At 43.1% G+C, this 14,702-nt stretch overlaps 1 non-coding gene across 1 annotated transcript; it reads right to left on the minus strand.

Annotated features, from left to right (window-relative positions):
• Nucleotides 1–14,186: 14,186 nt before the first annotated feature.
• Nucleotides 14,187–14,268, minus strand: trnas-gcu (transfer RNA serine (anticodon GCU)). The gene has a single exon. It is a non-coding gene; the product is annotated as a tRNA-Ser (tRNA).
• Between the last annotated feature and the right edge of the window lie 434 nt (nt 14,269–14,702).

The raw sequence follows: 14,702 nt of genomic DNA on the forward strand, positions 1-14,702 counted from the left end.
ATTCCTCTTTTCAAACTGTCAAAGGTTTGCTTTACGAACGCTGCAGGACATCGCACAATCTCTTTTGAACAGGGACAAACGATTTCTTATGGGGCGCAGTAAGTACTGTTACTGTCACTGCTCGATACCGACGTTGGCCTACTATACCATGTTCAGCCACCGCTAGAAAATGTACGGCTCTAGCACCGGAGCAAGCAACAGGAGGGCCGACGTCAAACAGGCACATGTGTCGGACATGGAGAGCGACGAGAATGAGATTTGAACCCATGACTGCAGAGCACAATGTATTAGCAGTCCATCACCTTAACCACTCAGCCACCTTGTCGACGAAACTGGGCTGTCCGGACATGGGTTGGCGCGCTCCAGATGATCTTTTTCTTTTTTTTCCCTCGTACTCGAGGGTCATTTTCCTGTTCCACATGTGATTTCAACATTTTCCTTGGGAGATGTCAAGCCAGCAAGCCACTGCTGTGGTTCAGTGGCCAGTGTGGAGTTCAGTGGCCCTGTTGTACACAGAAAGCACATTGAGCTCCTTGGACATGAAAAGTTCCAGATAAGAGCCATTTGTCATCCTTTCTCTTGGTGTCGATGTTGCTATTGTATGTAAAGGTGGCAACTTGCTCAGCAAGCAGGCGGAGCACACACCAAATGCAGATGTGTCTGAGTGGTGTGTCCAAGTGGCTGCAAAAGGACAGCACTCCTGGGGCGCCGTGGCTTAGTTGGTTAAAGCGCCTGCCTAGTTAACAGAAGATCCTGGGTTCGAATCCCAACGGTGCCTTCTTTGTTGTGTCTTCTCGAACAGAACTGGTCCTTACAGACAACCGCCTACGGCTAGACTTAATTAAATGCAAGTATTCATTTCCTGTCTTTAACGCGACTTGTTTTTCTTAAAATGGATGCAACTTGCAAAACATGAAATACAAGCCTTGCTAATCAGCGCTAGCGGCTGGCAAAAAAAAAAGAAGTCAGCAATGTTTTTTTCTTTAACCTTAACCCTGCTAATGGAGACGAGTTAAACGACCGAGTCTATGCAGCTTAAACGATGCGCAAGTCGGGTTCTTAGCTGAAAGGGTGGTAAATCACACTCACCCCAGTCCTTAATCTTTTAAAGAGGATACAAAATTGAACCTAGTCGCCACATCACATACATCCTGTTCAATGATAAAAAGGTAACATCTATCCTCGCTCCAGAGTAAATCTCACGTTGAGGGCATCTTTTTTTTCACTTTACCGTGAGTCGGGCTCGGCTGCACAGAGGAGAGAGCAGACCAATGAGGTCACAGGGACAGGGGAGTCACACGCTGGCGGTTTGAATACGCGGAAGATCACTGAGGGATCCACAGTATGTGGACCCTCCGTTCGCCATCAGTCCGCACTCCGGACTCTGAATCCTGCCATCCGAGTTAAGATCTCAGCGGAACCTGAGGCGCAGTTCCTTCTTAAAACGTAATCTGGTGAGCATTTCTAGAATCGCACTTGTATAGATGCAGCCTTTAATGTGTTGCTAGGTTAAAATTGATGACTTCTTGTATTTCAGTAGGCAACTGCCCTCTTGATTTTGGATTTAATCTCTTTATTACAGGGGCGCTTTTATGAAGACAGAGTCATGTTCAGGTACTTTGTTTGATGGAGGAAGCTTATTTCGGACTCTGTGATCTGCTCACCTGGAAAGGTCTGCTGTACTACTACAAGAGAGAAGTAGAGTCTGGAAGAAGGGACAATTTTATGATGCTTTGGAAGATAATGTTTTTTTTTTCTTATACTGAAAATGAAAAGTAGTTGTTTCTATATGGACTCAGTCTTTGGAATTTGTATATTTATATATTTCAGTGAACCCTCAGCCATTCCTTCTGTATTGTAATTCAATTTCTCTTTTAAAATTCCTTCCCCACTTCTAGGACCTGCAGTTGCTGAACTCCACAATGGCTTCTATTGGAAAGTCTGTGACTGAGACCAAGTAAGTGTTCACTTTTTTATGAAACCATTATTTATTTTGGAGCAATGAGCAATTCTTATATAAATGCAATAAAATCATTATGCTCAAACTATGAGAGAGAATTTTAAGGATAATTTAAGAAATCAGTCTTAGCTTGTTTCTATACACAGATGGTATTATTTATTTTCAAAGGAAACCCGCGAGGATTCCCCTGGTGTGCAAGATGTGCCTGAATACTTTTGATCAGCTTCCTGCTCATTTCAAGAGAGCCTGTATGAAGCATGCCACGGCAGAAGAGATCGGGATGGCCTCTCAACAGACGAGGGAGGACATGATGAATCACCTGAAGAACGGGGTCATTGTGGATTACCACAGAATAGAGATCAAAGGACACTTTGTGGGCTTGAAATACAAAGAAAATCTTGTTCTATGGTACAAGATAAATACAAAACTTAAGCTTTTATTTTAATTAGATTTATTTATAAAGCATAAGCAATCATTTATTACATTAATATATGTGAAAATAACATTTTAGTATCATACATTTAGTATATTTAGTTCCTAATGCTGAAAGAAATGATCATAGAACATGACATCTAACCTTACCTGCGGTGTTTTTAATCCCTATTGCTCAATGCACGGTGAAAGCATTGCATACATATGTCTGACAATGAGGAATGGGCCCCTGAGACAGTCATTTGCCTGTTTCACAAATGATCGTATTTTACTAGAGATTCTGTTTGGGATTCAGATGTGCATTCTGACAGCAATCCCTTTCAATAAATGATACGTTCTGGATGAGGTCAAAGGTGTTGGAACACTGTATTTAGGATGTGTTTGCAGTGATTGTGTGTCTTCTGCTTCAACGCAGTGATATATAGACGTGCTCCTGTAATTTATTGGTACAAGCCCAGGGCAGTGAGCAGTCTGAGGATTTATTTCCAGACGGCATAGAGCAGTGAAGCAGTGAAGTAGTGCAACACACTGGATCATTATATTGTTAGAATCTATTCTACTTAAATTATTACATTATACACAATTTGAGTTCATTTTAAAAAGTAAAAGGTAATGAAAGGAATGCATTTTCGTAAGAAAGATAATACCGATATGCATGTGATAATCTTCCTTATATCATGTAGTGCGTCATTTGGACACTTTGTGGGATTGAAATACAAAGAAAACCATGTTATATGGTACAAGATAAATACAAAACTTAAGCTTTTATTTTAATTAGATTTGTTTATAAAGCATAAGCAATCATTTATTACATCGCTTCTTGAATTAAATCTTTTGACAAGAGGTAAGACTTCTATTTTACATTTAAACCCATGTTTAGCTGTATTTTTTAGATTTAACTGAACCAATTTCTGTGTGTGATAATGTCCTTGAATTCTGACAACATCACACTAAATTACATGATATAAAACAGCTAATGTTTCTAGAGATAAAGTTTCTGGGATGCTTCTAATTACTTTTTATTACCAGGGACAGTTTAATTCACCTTGTACAGTACTGAAAGACCAAGATGCTTTTTTCTAAAGTTATTTAACATTTTATAGAACTTTGTCTACTATGGCAACATGATGAGCTTGGTGAAACTTGGAAAAATACTGCTTGGACACTTATCTTAAGATAAAGATAGGATAAAGGTTTATCTTTTGCACCTACCTGACCCCCAGGGAAGGCCAATGCTTTCTAAGTTGATGGTTCCCTACAGTAGACTGTACCTTATCTTCAAAGGTAATGTATATTGACCCAAATCAGTTTTGGACTCCAATCTACTGATGAAATGGAGCCTATCCTTTTTTCAGGATTTTAGCATCATACGTTTGGTATATTTAGTCCCTAATGATGAAAGAAATGATCATAGAACATTTGGACACTTTGTGGGCTTGAAATACAAAGAAAATCATGTTCTATGGTACAAGATAAATACAAAACTTAAGCTTTTATTTTAATTAGATTTATTTATAAAGCATAAGCAATCATTTATTACATTAATATATGTGTGTAGCGGCAAGGCTTATTAATAAGGCAGAATTAAGTGTTCTGAGCCTTTCCAAATGAGGCCCCATTTCTCTGTTCATCTCTGTGGTGCAACCACAGAGAGACTATTCATGCAGGGTGATTTAAGGTCCTAGGACAGCTCCCAAAGGGGGATGCACTTAGCTAAGCCTTTCTATCATGATCAATGGTCATCCATTGGCGCCTATCTGTCTAGGGAGTGCCAGTTGGACATCTGGACTGCATTACTAAGTGTCAGGACTAAGTGACTCATATCTCACCTTGATCAATCAATCAGGGACTGGTAGGGCCGAGTAACCCACGTGGGACTCTGATGCCCATGGAACTTTCAGCCAATCAATGAGCTGAAGTTCCTCCAGGTAAAAACAGGCAACACAGAGAGCCTGTGAGATTCAGTAAGATTCAGAAGGGAGGATTCAGAGGATTCTGTGGACAATTCTAAAGGGAATTCAAAGGAGAATTCCAGGGCAGGACGGCCCAGGAGCAGAAGGCTCCCAAGGGCAGGACATTCTCGCAGCGCGCCTCCTGACCATCCTGAGACTCAGCCCGGACAACCACGGAACGGCCAGTGTGTCTGAGTGCCAGAACTTTCCTTTGTTCTAAGAGTCTAGAGTGGAGGTTGCCAGAGAGTAACCAGCAGCAGGCCTCGTGAACAGGTCGGAACTGTGGAAAGCTGAATCACTATTCAGAACTAGCTCTTCATTAGGAACGAACCGGTCCTCTTCCTGACTTGCTGGGACCCACAGTCATCTTTTCTCCTGTGCACAAACTTTGCTAGTTAAAGCCAACACTAACTAGCCGGTCAGTGAGCATCAGCAGCGCTGTCGCAAGCCGCACAGCACAGCCTGGCACCGAGCCAGAGAGCGCGGATTGGACAGCAACAGCCTGCAACTGTTTCTTTGTACCCGCAGGAAGATCTGAATCCCCAAAGATTGGATGAGTATTCAACTTCAATGCATTACAGCTCGAGAATTCAATTGTTATCCCAACCAGTTGATATCAATTTAATTCCTAAGAGTTATGTACTTGTTTGAGTATCTAATGTAGAAGTTATAACCAAGTTCATTAACGAAACGGTCTTAATGAATGATATACTGAACGTATGTCCTCTTGATATGTGTAACACTTCGTAACTGACTGAATATATATCTTTTGTATTCTGATAACCCTCTTGATAAGATCTGTTAGGTTTACATGCATATTTTATGTATTAATAAATGTATCCTCATGTATTAGTACCTGTGTGTGCGCGTTGTTTGAGTTATGTCGCATGGTTTGATTCTAAAGCCATCAAAAGAATCAACTTTGTGATTTACTGCTACAATTAATAATTGTCTCAGTAAATGCCCAAACCCTACAGAACTGGTGCCTTCAGAGAGCCACTACATTTAATTTTGCTATGGCAACATTACATATTTGGCGTCCCTGAGCCGGTTTTCTTACATTATTTGGCGTCCCTGGGTGGGCGTGGCAAGACTGAAATGAGTCAACCAAGCGGAATAATTCAATATAAAACGCCGCGGGTTTCATACACAACAATACGGTGTGCTGAAAGCCGAAAGAAAAAAAAGTTCCCCTTGCTCTTTAAGCAGTGCTTGATTGTTTTGTGATCTTTTGCGATCTACCGGGTTGATTGCATACTTGATCTTGTGGTTTTCTGTGGTAAAACTGTGATTTCGTACTTAAAAGTAATACTCTTTAAGTTTAACGATGGTTGCTAAAAGGTCTGAATTCGAGTCGCTATTAAGCACTCTCTCTAGCAGCGACAGGTCTGACCACGATCTCTTCCATATCTCCGTCAGCGGAGAAGCTAGAAGGATAAATCTCCATTCTCTGAGAGAGCTAGCGAAGGACATAGAGAGATTTGACCCCGCAGTGTCAAAGAATAATATCGAGAGTTATATTCAGGACCTCAGGTATACCCTGCAGTATCTGCCAAACGCCACAGAACAGGAGAAAGTGTTTCTGGTCAGGAAAACTACCAGCAGAGCTGTACATGAGTGGATGGCTAGGCAGATGAAAGAAGTCTGTAATGATTTTGAGCAGCTTTGTCAAGCACTTATCGAAGAATACACTGCGTTTATTGACCCGACTGCTGCGATAGCCGCCGCTCTTAACATTAAGCACAAGAGAGCAGAGTCCCCTCGCGAATATTACGAGAGACTTAGACGAACTTATTTTGCAGGGCGAAATGATGAGGGTTGCGAAGAGAACACACATTTCAAGGGTTTATTCATTGCGAATCTCCACCCGTCAGTCAGAAAGATGATCTTAATGCATACAGATGCACAGACCATGAAAATGACTGATATTAAGAGATTCGTGCAGAAAGCCTGGGAGTATGATGTCCAAAGTCGCTCTGAGCAAAAAGCTGTTAAAGTGACTGTGTTTGCCGTCAGAGCCAGCAGGGTTAATTCCCCCCTGCTCGAAGGAGCACAGGCTCCTGAGCTGGCTAAGCCCCGTTCCAAAGCATGCACACAGGACCACACCCAGCGTCCTAAGTGCCATGAGAACACCGGGGGAGGGAAAGGGCTAGATAAAGCTGAACAAAAGGATTCAGTAGCCACCCGCCTGGCCAGGCTTGAACAAGCTTTATTAGGACAGGGACAACCGCTCCCCAAGGCTGCCGGAAGCGTGAATGAGCTGATACTCTCCACTGGAGGAGGCGGAGACCCGCCCCCTCTCCCTCCCTCAGTCTATCTGATTGAGCGGAAGGGTTCCTGCCTGGATGAATTCAGCCACTCCCAAGTGAGTGCTGACTCCACCCCTGAAGTCACAGAGCAGGCAGTAAAACACAGAGGAAAAGCAAGAAGCTTTTACCTCAAGGCTGCCATGGGAGATGTCTTACACTGTGAGACACTTATTGACACTGAGGTTGAAAGGTGTTTGATGTCACACGGCAAGCTCAAACGGGTTGAAAAAGAAAAGGGCATGCGACTCAGAGAGGAACCTTTGGTGGATCACCAGAAAGGCAAAGTGTGGAAACAGGTCAAGGCTCCTAAGCCTTCTGTACAGAAGGAAAGGGGGGCCAAGAGGCAGACTGTGCTCACACAGTGCCCACCGAACACAGAAGCCTATGTGGAGATTCCTTCTGTTCCCTCTGGACAAGAAATAAAAATATTTCCTTGTTCCCCGGATATACAGGGAAGTCGTGTCCCGGCCAAGGTCCCAACAGCCTCCATGCCACAGGAGCGGTGCTCCAAGCAGCCGCCTGATCCACCAGGTAAAGCACACACCTTTTACATCCCTAAAGAGGAGCAGATCTCCCCACCTGGCGATGAAAAGGAGCTTTCCCTGTGCACCCTGGCACCCAAGAGGGGTCAGGAACACCACCCTGCAGTGGTGGAAGGGATCCAGATGGCAGGAGAGCAGGTTGGTGATGTAGCTCTCACCCTTAGCCCTGAGAGGTCCTCTATTAGTAAGGATCTGCTTGAGCAGCTGTCACAGGGCCACCGCCAGGTGCCCCTGGTGCAACATTCACAGGTTAGACAGGAGGTCCAGCTGGACGCTGAGACTACTGCGCTGTGGACACACCTGATCCCAGATGCCGATTCCCTCTGCTGTGACCCAGGGAACCTGCAGTCAGGTAACATTATTTCTCACAACTACCAGGTAGTGAGTGAGACTGACCTGATTGTTCCTGCCTCAACGGCAGGGTTGCCAACACACCCAGTCCCCCAGAAGGGACAGGGAATGAAAGCCGAGCCGGTTTTCTTACAGCCACCAGCTCAGTCTGTCAGTCTGAGTCTGACCAACAGTGGTTCAGCCAGACTGGAGCTGGATGGTCAAGTCACCCGCCTGCCAGTGCAGGACATCGCAAAGAGGGGTGTCAGAATCCCCGCCTGCACTGACATGGGCCTGGTGAGTGATAGTAAGTTCAAAGACAGTGAACTAGCTATCCCAGTGCTGGGGCAGCTCCCTGAACCCCTAGCAAGGGAAGGGGGGAGCGAGCAGGTGTCCTACACCCACGCCCAGCGAACGATTGTAAACATGCCGATAAAGGGATTCCTCAATCAGGAAGTGTACAGGGTGGACCTGAACAGTGAGAATGGGGTAACAATCCCAGATCACTCAGGTGCTCCAGATGACCACTCAGCCGAGGGTCAGGCATGCTCTACCGCTGCACCACCCCCTGCAGGGTTCCTAGAGCACAGGCATGAACAAATCGAAAAAGCAGATGCCCTGGAAAAGGAGGAGCAGCATCAGCAGCTGCGTCAGATCTCCCCATATTTCCAGGATGTTGGTGCCCAAGATGCCACAGGGCATACTGAGAAAGACACCATGTACACGCTGCGCCAGCTTAGAAAGGCGACAGTCACTCAGAAGGAGATGACTGGGATCAGCCACCCGAAAAGACTTTTGGGAGGACTGATTGCTGCCGCCACTGTTGCACGTTTGCTTTTTTCTGGTAGGTTTGTGTGCTACTGGCACTCTCACCCTGACTGCCCCAAGAAGGCAGGGGTCAGAGATGCCGGAGGGTAGTGACAGACTGTATCGACAGCAGCAAAAGTTGGAAAGCTTAGGGAAAACCCTACAGGCAATTTCCTATGCAACAGGGTTAAACCTTATTCCCCAACCAGTGGACATGATTGTTGGTGTTATACAGTGGGTTTATGCTTGTGTGCAACAGGCCAGAATGTTGACACAAGACCTATTAAGGGAGCTTAGTGCCACTGTAGCTAGTCTAACCACGGCACGATTCCCAACCCACTTGATTCCACTCTTCTCAGTAGAGGAGTATGTGACATTAACCCCATCGCTCATAGCTCACCCAGAAGGCAATCCAAGATTGAATTTGGTTCCAAATCTTGAGATGGGTATGGCTACCAAAGCTATCCATTGGCTGTGTCTAAACGATTCACCAATGAAGGGTGTAAAGCTACTAACGAGCAGAGGGAGGTTAATGAACCCCATGAAGAGCAGGTAGGAAGTAAATGGCTGGTCAGCACACCACATTTAACTGACACTATGACTTGTGACAGGCATGATACAGCTACCACAATGCAGCTACCTAATCAAACAGTTTTCCTGCAAGTTCCCGAGGAGGCCATAGTACAGCATGGTAACTTAACACTGTACGGTCTGGAACCAGACAACATAAGACCAAACTTGAGGTCATGGATGCCTTCAGGTGCCACACTATTGAATTGGATAGAAATCCAAGAAACAGTAAGCCCTGAAGAGGTACAGGTAGTTAGTTTGCTTTAATGGAACAAACCTCCAAACCACCCAAGCAGATACCCAACACAGGTGTTGTGGTTTATCGCGGGGCTGGGAACAGGAACTGTTGTTATTGTAACACTGCTGCTGGGAAGCTGGATCATGACTGACAGTGTACTCTGAATGCTGTACTCTTGCATCAAAATGTAATCTGGGTAGCATGAATGAGTCAAAGGTAGCATGTCAAAAGAAAGGAAGTGATTTCTCCCCAAATATGTACTACAGAGGTATCAGATATTGACAGTGAACTTCCTGATGTGTAATTCCTAGACTTAGATAATGTCTCCTACCGTGTTTATACATACTCCAGATGTTATTCATCCTGTTTGTATCCAACGCTGGTTCCGGTATGAATTCTCGAGGAGTAATGTGGACATTTAAGATTAATGTTCTAATGGCAAGGGACATCACTTAACTCTGTTTTGTTTTGAAGGCAACAACGCCTCAGGACCTCATGACCTTCAAAAAGGGGGGATATGTAGCGGCGAGGCTTATTAATAAGGCAGAATTAAGTGTTCTGAGCCTTCCCAAATGAGGCCCCATTTCTCTGTTCATCTCTGTGGTGCAGCCACAGAGAAACTGTTCTGCAGGGTGATTTAAGGTCCTAGGACAGCTCCCAAAGGGGGATGCACTTAGCTAAGCCTGGCTATCATGATCAATGGTCATCCATTGGCGCCTATCTGTCTAGGGAGTGCCAGTTGGACATCTGGACTGCATTACTAAGTGTCAGGACTAAGTGACTCATATCTCACCTTGATCAATCAATCAGGGACTGGTAGGGCCGAGTAACCCACGTGGGACTCTGATGCCCATGGAACTTTCAGCCAATCAATGAGCTGAAGTTCCTCCAGGTAAAAACAGGCAACACAGAGAGCCTGTGAGATTCAGTAAGATTCAGAAGGGAGGATTCAGAGGATTCTGTGGACAATTCTAAAGGGAATTCAAAGGAGAATTCCAGGGCAGGACGGCCCAGGAGCAGAAGGCTCCCAAGGGCAGGACATTCTCGCAGCGCGCCTCCTGACCATCCTGAGACTCAGCCCGGACAACCACGGAACGGCCAGTGTGTCCGAGTGCCAGAACTTTCCTTTGTTCTAAGAGTCTAGAGCGGAGGTTGCCAGAGAATAACCAGAGGATCCACCCGAGGTTAGCACCAGCAGCAGGCCTCGTGAACAGGTCGGAACTGTGGACAGCTGAATCACTATTCAGAACTAGCTCTTCATTAGGAACGAACCGGTCCTCTTCCTGACTTGCTGGGACCCACAGTCATCTTTTCTCCTGTGCACAAACTTTGCTAGTTAAAGCCAACAGTGAGCATCAGCAGTGCAGCGTCGCAAGCCGCACAGCACAGCCTGGCACGGAGCCAGAGAGCGCGGATTGGACAGCAACAGCCTGCAACTGTTTCTTTGTGCCCGCAGGAAGATCTGAATCCCCAAAGATTGGATGAGTATTCAACTTCAATGCATTACAGCTCGAGAATTCAATTGTTATCCCAACCAGTTGATATCAATTTAATTCCTAAGAGTTATGTACTTGTTTGAGTATCTAATGTAGAAGTTATAACCAAGTTCATTAACGAAACGGTCTTAATGAATGATATACTGAACGTATGTCCTCTTGATATGTGTAACACTTCGTAACTGACTGAATATATATCTTTTGTATTCTGATAACCCTCTTGATAAGATCTGTTAGGTTTACATGCATATTTTATGTATTAATAAATGTATCCTCGTGTATTAGTACCTGTGTGTGCGCGTTGTTTGAGTTATGTCACATGGTTGGATTCTAAAGCTATCAAAAGAATCAACTTTGTGATTTACTGCTACAATTAATAATTGTCTCAGTAAATGCCCAAACCCTACAGAACTGGTGCCTTCAGAGACCCCCTACATTTAATTTTGCTATGGCAACATTACATATTTGGCGTCCCTGAGCCGGTTTTCTTACATGTGAAAATAACATTTTAGCATCATATTATTACATACAGGTCTCTAGCTTCAACACAGTGATATATATATATACTCAGTGATTTATTGGTACATGCCCAGGTCAATAATCAGAATGAGGATTTATTTCCAGACGGGCTACAGGTAGTGTTGTGAAATACTTCAACACACTGGATCGCAGATTTAGACCCCCTGCACTCTTACTCCTTAAAAACCAAAGAAATGAAGATATGTAGCAATTACATTGCAACAGGGCTGACAGTGACTTAATGCTTATACTAGTGGACTTCTGGTACCTTTAGGGTACGGTGTTCCCTGAAGGGCTCTCAAACCCCGCATTTCAGATGCCTAGCTGTTTCGCTGATGTGTTGCACCTCAGAATCACTTTTAAACCTTACCTCTGGTATCTTTAATCCCTATTGCTCAACGCATGGTGAAAGTATTGCATAAATGTGTCTGAAAATGAGCAATGGGCACCTGAGAGACTCATTTGCCTGTTTCACAAATGATCATATTTGACTAGAGATTCTGTTTGGGATTCAGTTGTGCATTCTGACAGCAATCGCTTTCAAAAAACGATACATTCTGGATGAGGTCAAGGTGCAGGAACACTGTATTTAGGATGTGTTTGCACTTATTCTGTGTCTCTAGCTTCAACACAGCGATATATGTATATGCTCACTGATTTTTTGGTACATGCCCAGGGCAATAATCATTATGAGGATTTATTTCCATATGTGCTAGAGGTAGTGTTGTGAAATTCTTCAACACACTGGATCGCAGGTTTAAACCCCCTGCACTCTTACTCCTTAAATACCAACAAATGCAGATATGTAGCAATCATATTGTAGCGGACACTCATTTGCCTGTTTCACAAATGATCATATTTTACTAGAGATTCTGTTTGGGATACGGATGTGCATTCTGACAACAATCTCTTTCAAAAAATGATTTTACCTTATCGCAGCTTTGCCCTTCTTGCCTCTTTGGAAAATATCTCCATCTTGTGGTCGTTGTTGGTAATGTCTAGACAATATCTCCATCTTGTGGTCGTTGTTGGTAATGTCTAGACAACATCTCCATCTTGTGGTCGTTTTTGGTAATGTCTTCTTATGCCCTTTTTTATTTTAATTCTCTATTAGTTGATTCTAGTATCTCTACAATGGAGCTGAAAATTTTCCAGAAAGTGGTTGCAAGCCCGATATCATGCGAAGAAACTTCAGGATTCGGGGATCAGTCAATGGATTTTCTTCAAAGTTGGATTTTTGCACTCTGTGGACCAAGAGATGTTGTTCTATAATGTTTTTTTTTTTTCAAATTTAAAAATATCATTTTTTCATGGAGCTTTGAATGGGATGGATTCACCCTCCTTTAGCCAGGACAGAGCTCCAGGAGCCTGGGTAGGATTCTAGCTTTCTCCCCTTGCAGGCACCTGGCACAGAAGACAATATTTTTTTCCTTAAAATCTTTTTTTTGTGTGTTCCTTGTTGTTCCAAACTTAATTTTAATCACTTTTAATTAGAGATTTTATTAAAAATAGTGCAATAAATGACTAATTTCACAAAAATTAATGTAATATAAAACGGATGTTTTCAACTTTATTGTAGTGTTTTAGAAACTAATATGTCTTCAAAAATGGTTGTTTTTCACTCCTATGAATGAAAACTGTTGTTATATGATGTTTTTTTTTCAAATTTTAAATGATCATTTTTTCATGGAGCTTTGAAGGGGATGGATTCACCCTCCTTTAGCCAGGACAGAGCTCCAGGAGCCTGGGTAGGATTCTAGCTTTCTCCCCTTGCAGGCACCTGGCACAGAAGACATCATTTTTTTCCTTAAAATCTTTTTTTTGTGTGTTCCTTGTTGCTCCAAACTTAATTCTATTCACTTTTAATTAGAGATTATATTAAAAATAGTGCAATAAATGACTAATTTCACTAAAAATACTAAAAGTAATATAAAACGGATGTTTTTAACTTTATTGTAGTGTTTTAGAAACTAATATGTCTTCAAAAATGGTTATTTTTCACTCCTAGGAATGAAAGCTGTTGTTATATGATGTTTATTTTCAAATTTTGAAAAAGCAAAGGATTCTAGCTTTCTCCCCTTGCAGGCATCGGACACAGAGAACCTCATGGTTTTCCTAAAAATCATTTTTTATGTTCCCTGGTGTTCCAAACTTAGTTTTAATCAATTTTAATTTGTTATGTTACAAACAGGGTAATAAAGTCTTAATTGGACTATAACTAATGTCATATTGTCTGCTACAAAACTGATATTTTCAGCTCTATTGTAGAGATTCTAGAATCAACTAATAAAGAATTGAAATAAAAAAGGGCATAAGAAGACATTACCAACAACGACCACATGATGGAGATATTGTCTAGACATTACCAACAACGACCACAAGATGGAGATATTGTCTAAACATTACCAACAACGACCACAAGATGGAGATATTTTCCAAAGAGGCAAGAGGGGCAAAGCTGCGATAAGGTAAAATCATTTTTTGAAAGAGATTGTTGTCAGAATGCACATCCGTATCCCAAACAGAATCTCTAGTAAAATATGATCATTTGTGAAACAGGCAAATGAGTGTCCGCTACAATATGATTGCTACATATCTGCATTTGTTGGTATTTAAGGAGTAAGAGTGCAGGTTTAAACCTGCGATCCAGTGTGTTGAAGAATTTCACAACACTACCTCTAGCACATATGGAAATAAATCCTCATAATGATTATTGCCCTGGGCATGTACCAAAAAATCAGTGAGCATATATATATATATCACTGGGTTGAAGCTAGAAACACAGAATAACTGCAAACACATCCTAAATACAGTGTTCCAGCACCTTTGACCTCATCCAGAACGTATCATTTCTTGAAAGGGATTGCTGTCCGAATGCACATCTGAATCCCAAACAGAATCTCTAGTAAAATACGATCATTTGTGAAACAGGCAAATGACTGTCTCAGGGGCCCATTTCTCATTGTCAGACACATGTATGCAATGCTTTCACTGTGCATTGAGCAATAGGGATCAAAAACAGAATGGAAACAGACAAGGATGGGATTTGAACCCATGCGTGCAAAGCACAATGGACTAGCAATCCATCGCCTTAACCACTCGGCCACCTCGTCAACAAAACTGGGCTGTCCCAACTGGGTTGGCGCGCTCCAGATGATCTTTTTCTTTTTTTTCCCTCGTACTCGAGGGTCATTTTCCTGTTCCACATGCGATTTCAACATTTTCCTTGGGAGATGTCAAGCCAGCAAGCCACTGCTGTGGTTCAGTGGCCAGCGTGGAGTTCAGTGGCCCTGTTGTACACAGAAAGCACATTGAGCTCCTTGGACATGAAAAGTTCCAGATAAAAGCCATTTGTCATCCTTTCTCTTGGTGTCGATGTTGCTATTGTATGTAAAGGTGGCAACTTGCTCAGCGAGCAGGCGGAGCACACACCGAATGCAGATGTGTCTGAGTGGTGTGTCCAAGTGGCTGCAAAAGGACAGCACTCCCGGGGCTCTGTGGCTTAGTTGGTTAAAGCGCCTGTCTAGTAAACAGGAGACCCTGGGTC

The sequence above is a fragment of the Lepisosteus oculatus genome, unplaced genomic scaffold (assembly GCF_040954835.1).
Source record: "Lepisosteus oculatus isolate fLepOcu1 unplaced genomic scaffold, fLepOcu1.hap2 HAP2_SCAFFOLD_103, whole genome shotgun sequence".
Taxonomy (NCBI): domain Eukaryota; kingdom Metazoa; phylum Chordata; class Actinopteri; order Semionotiformes; family Lepisosteidae; genus Lepisosteus; species Lepisosteus oculatus.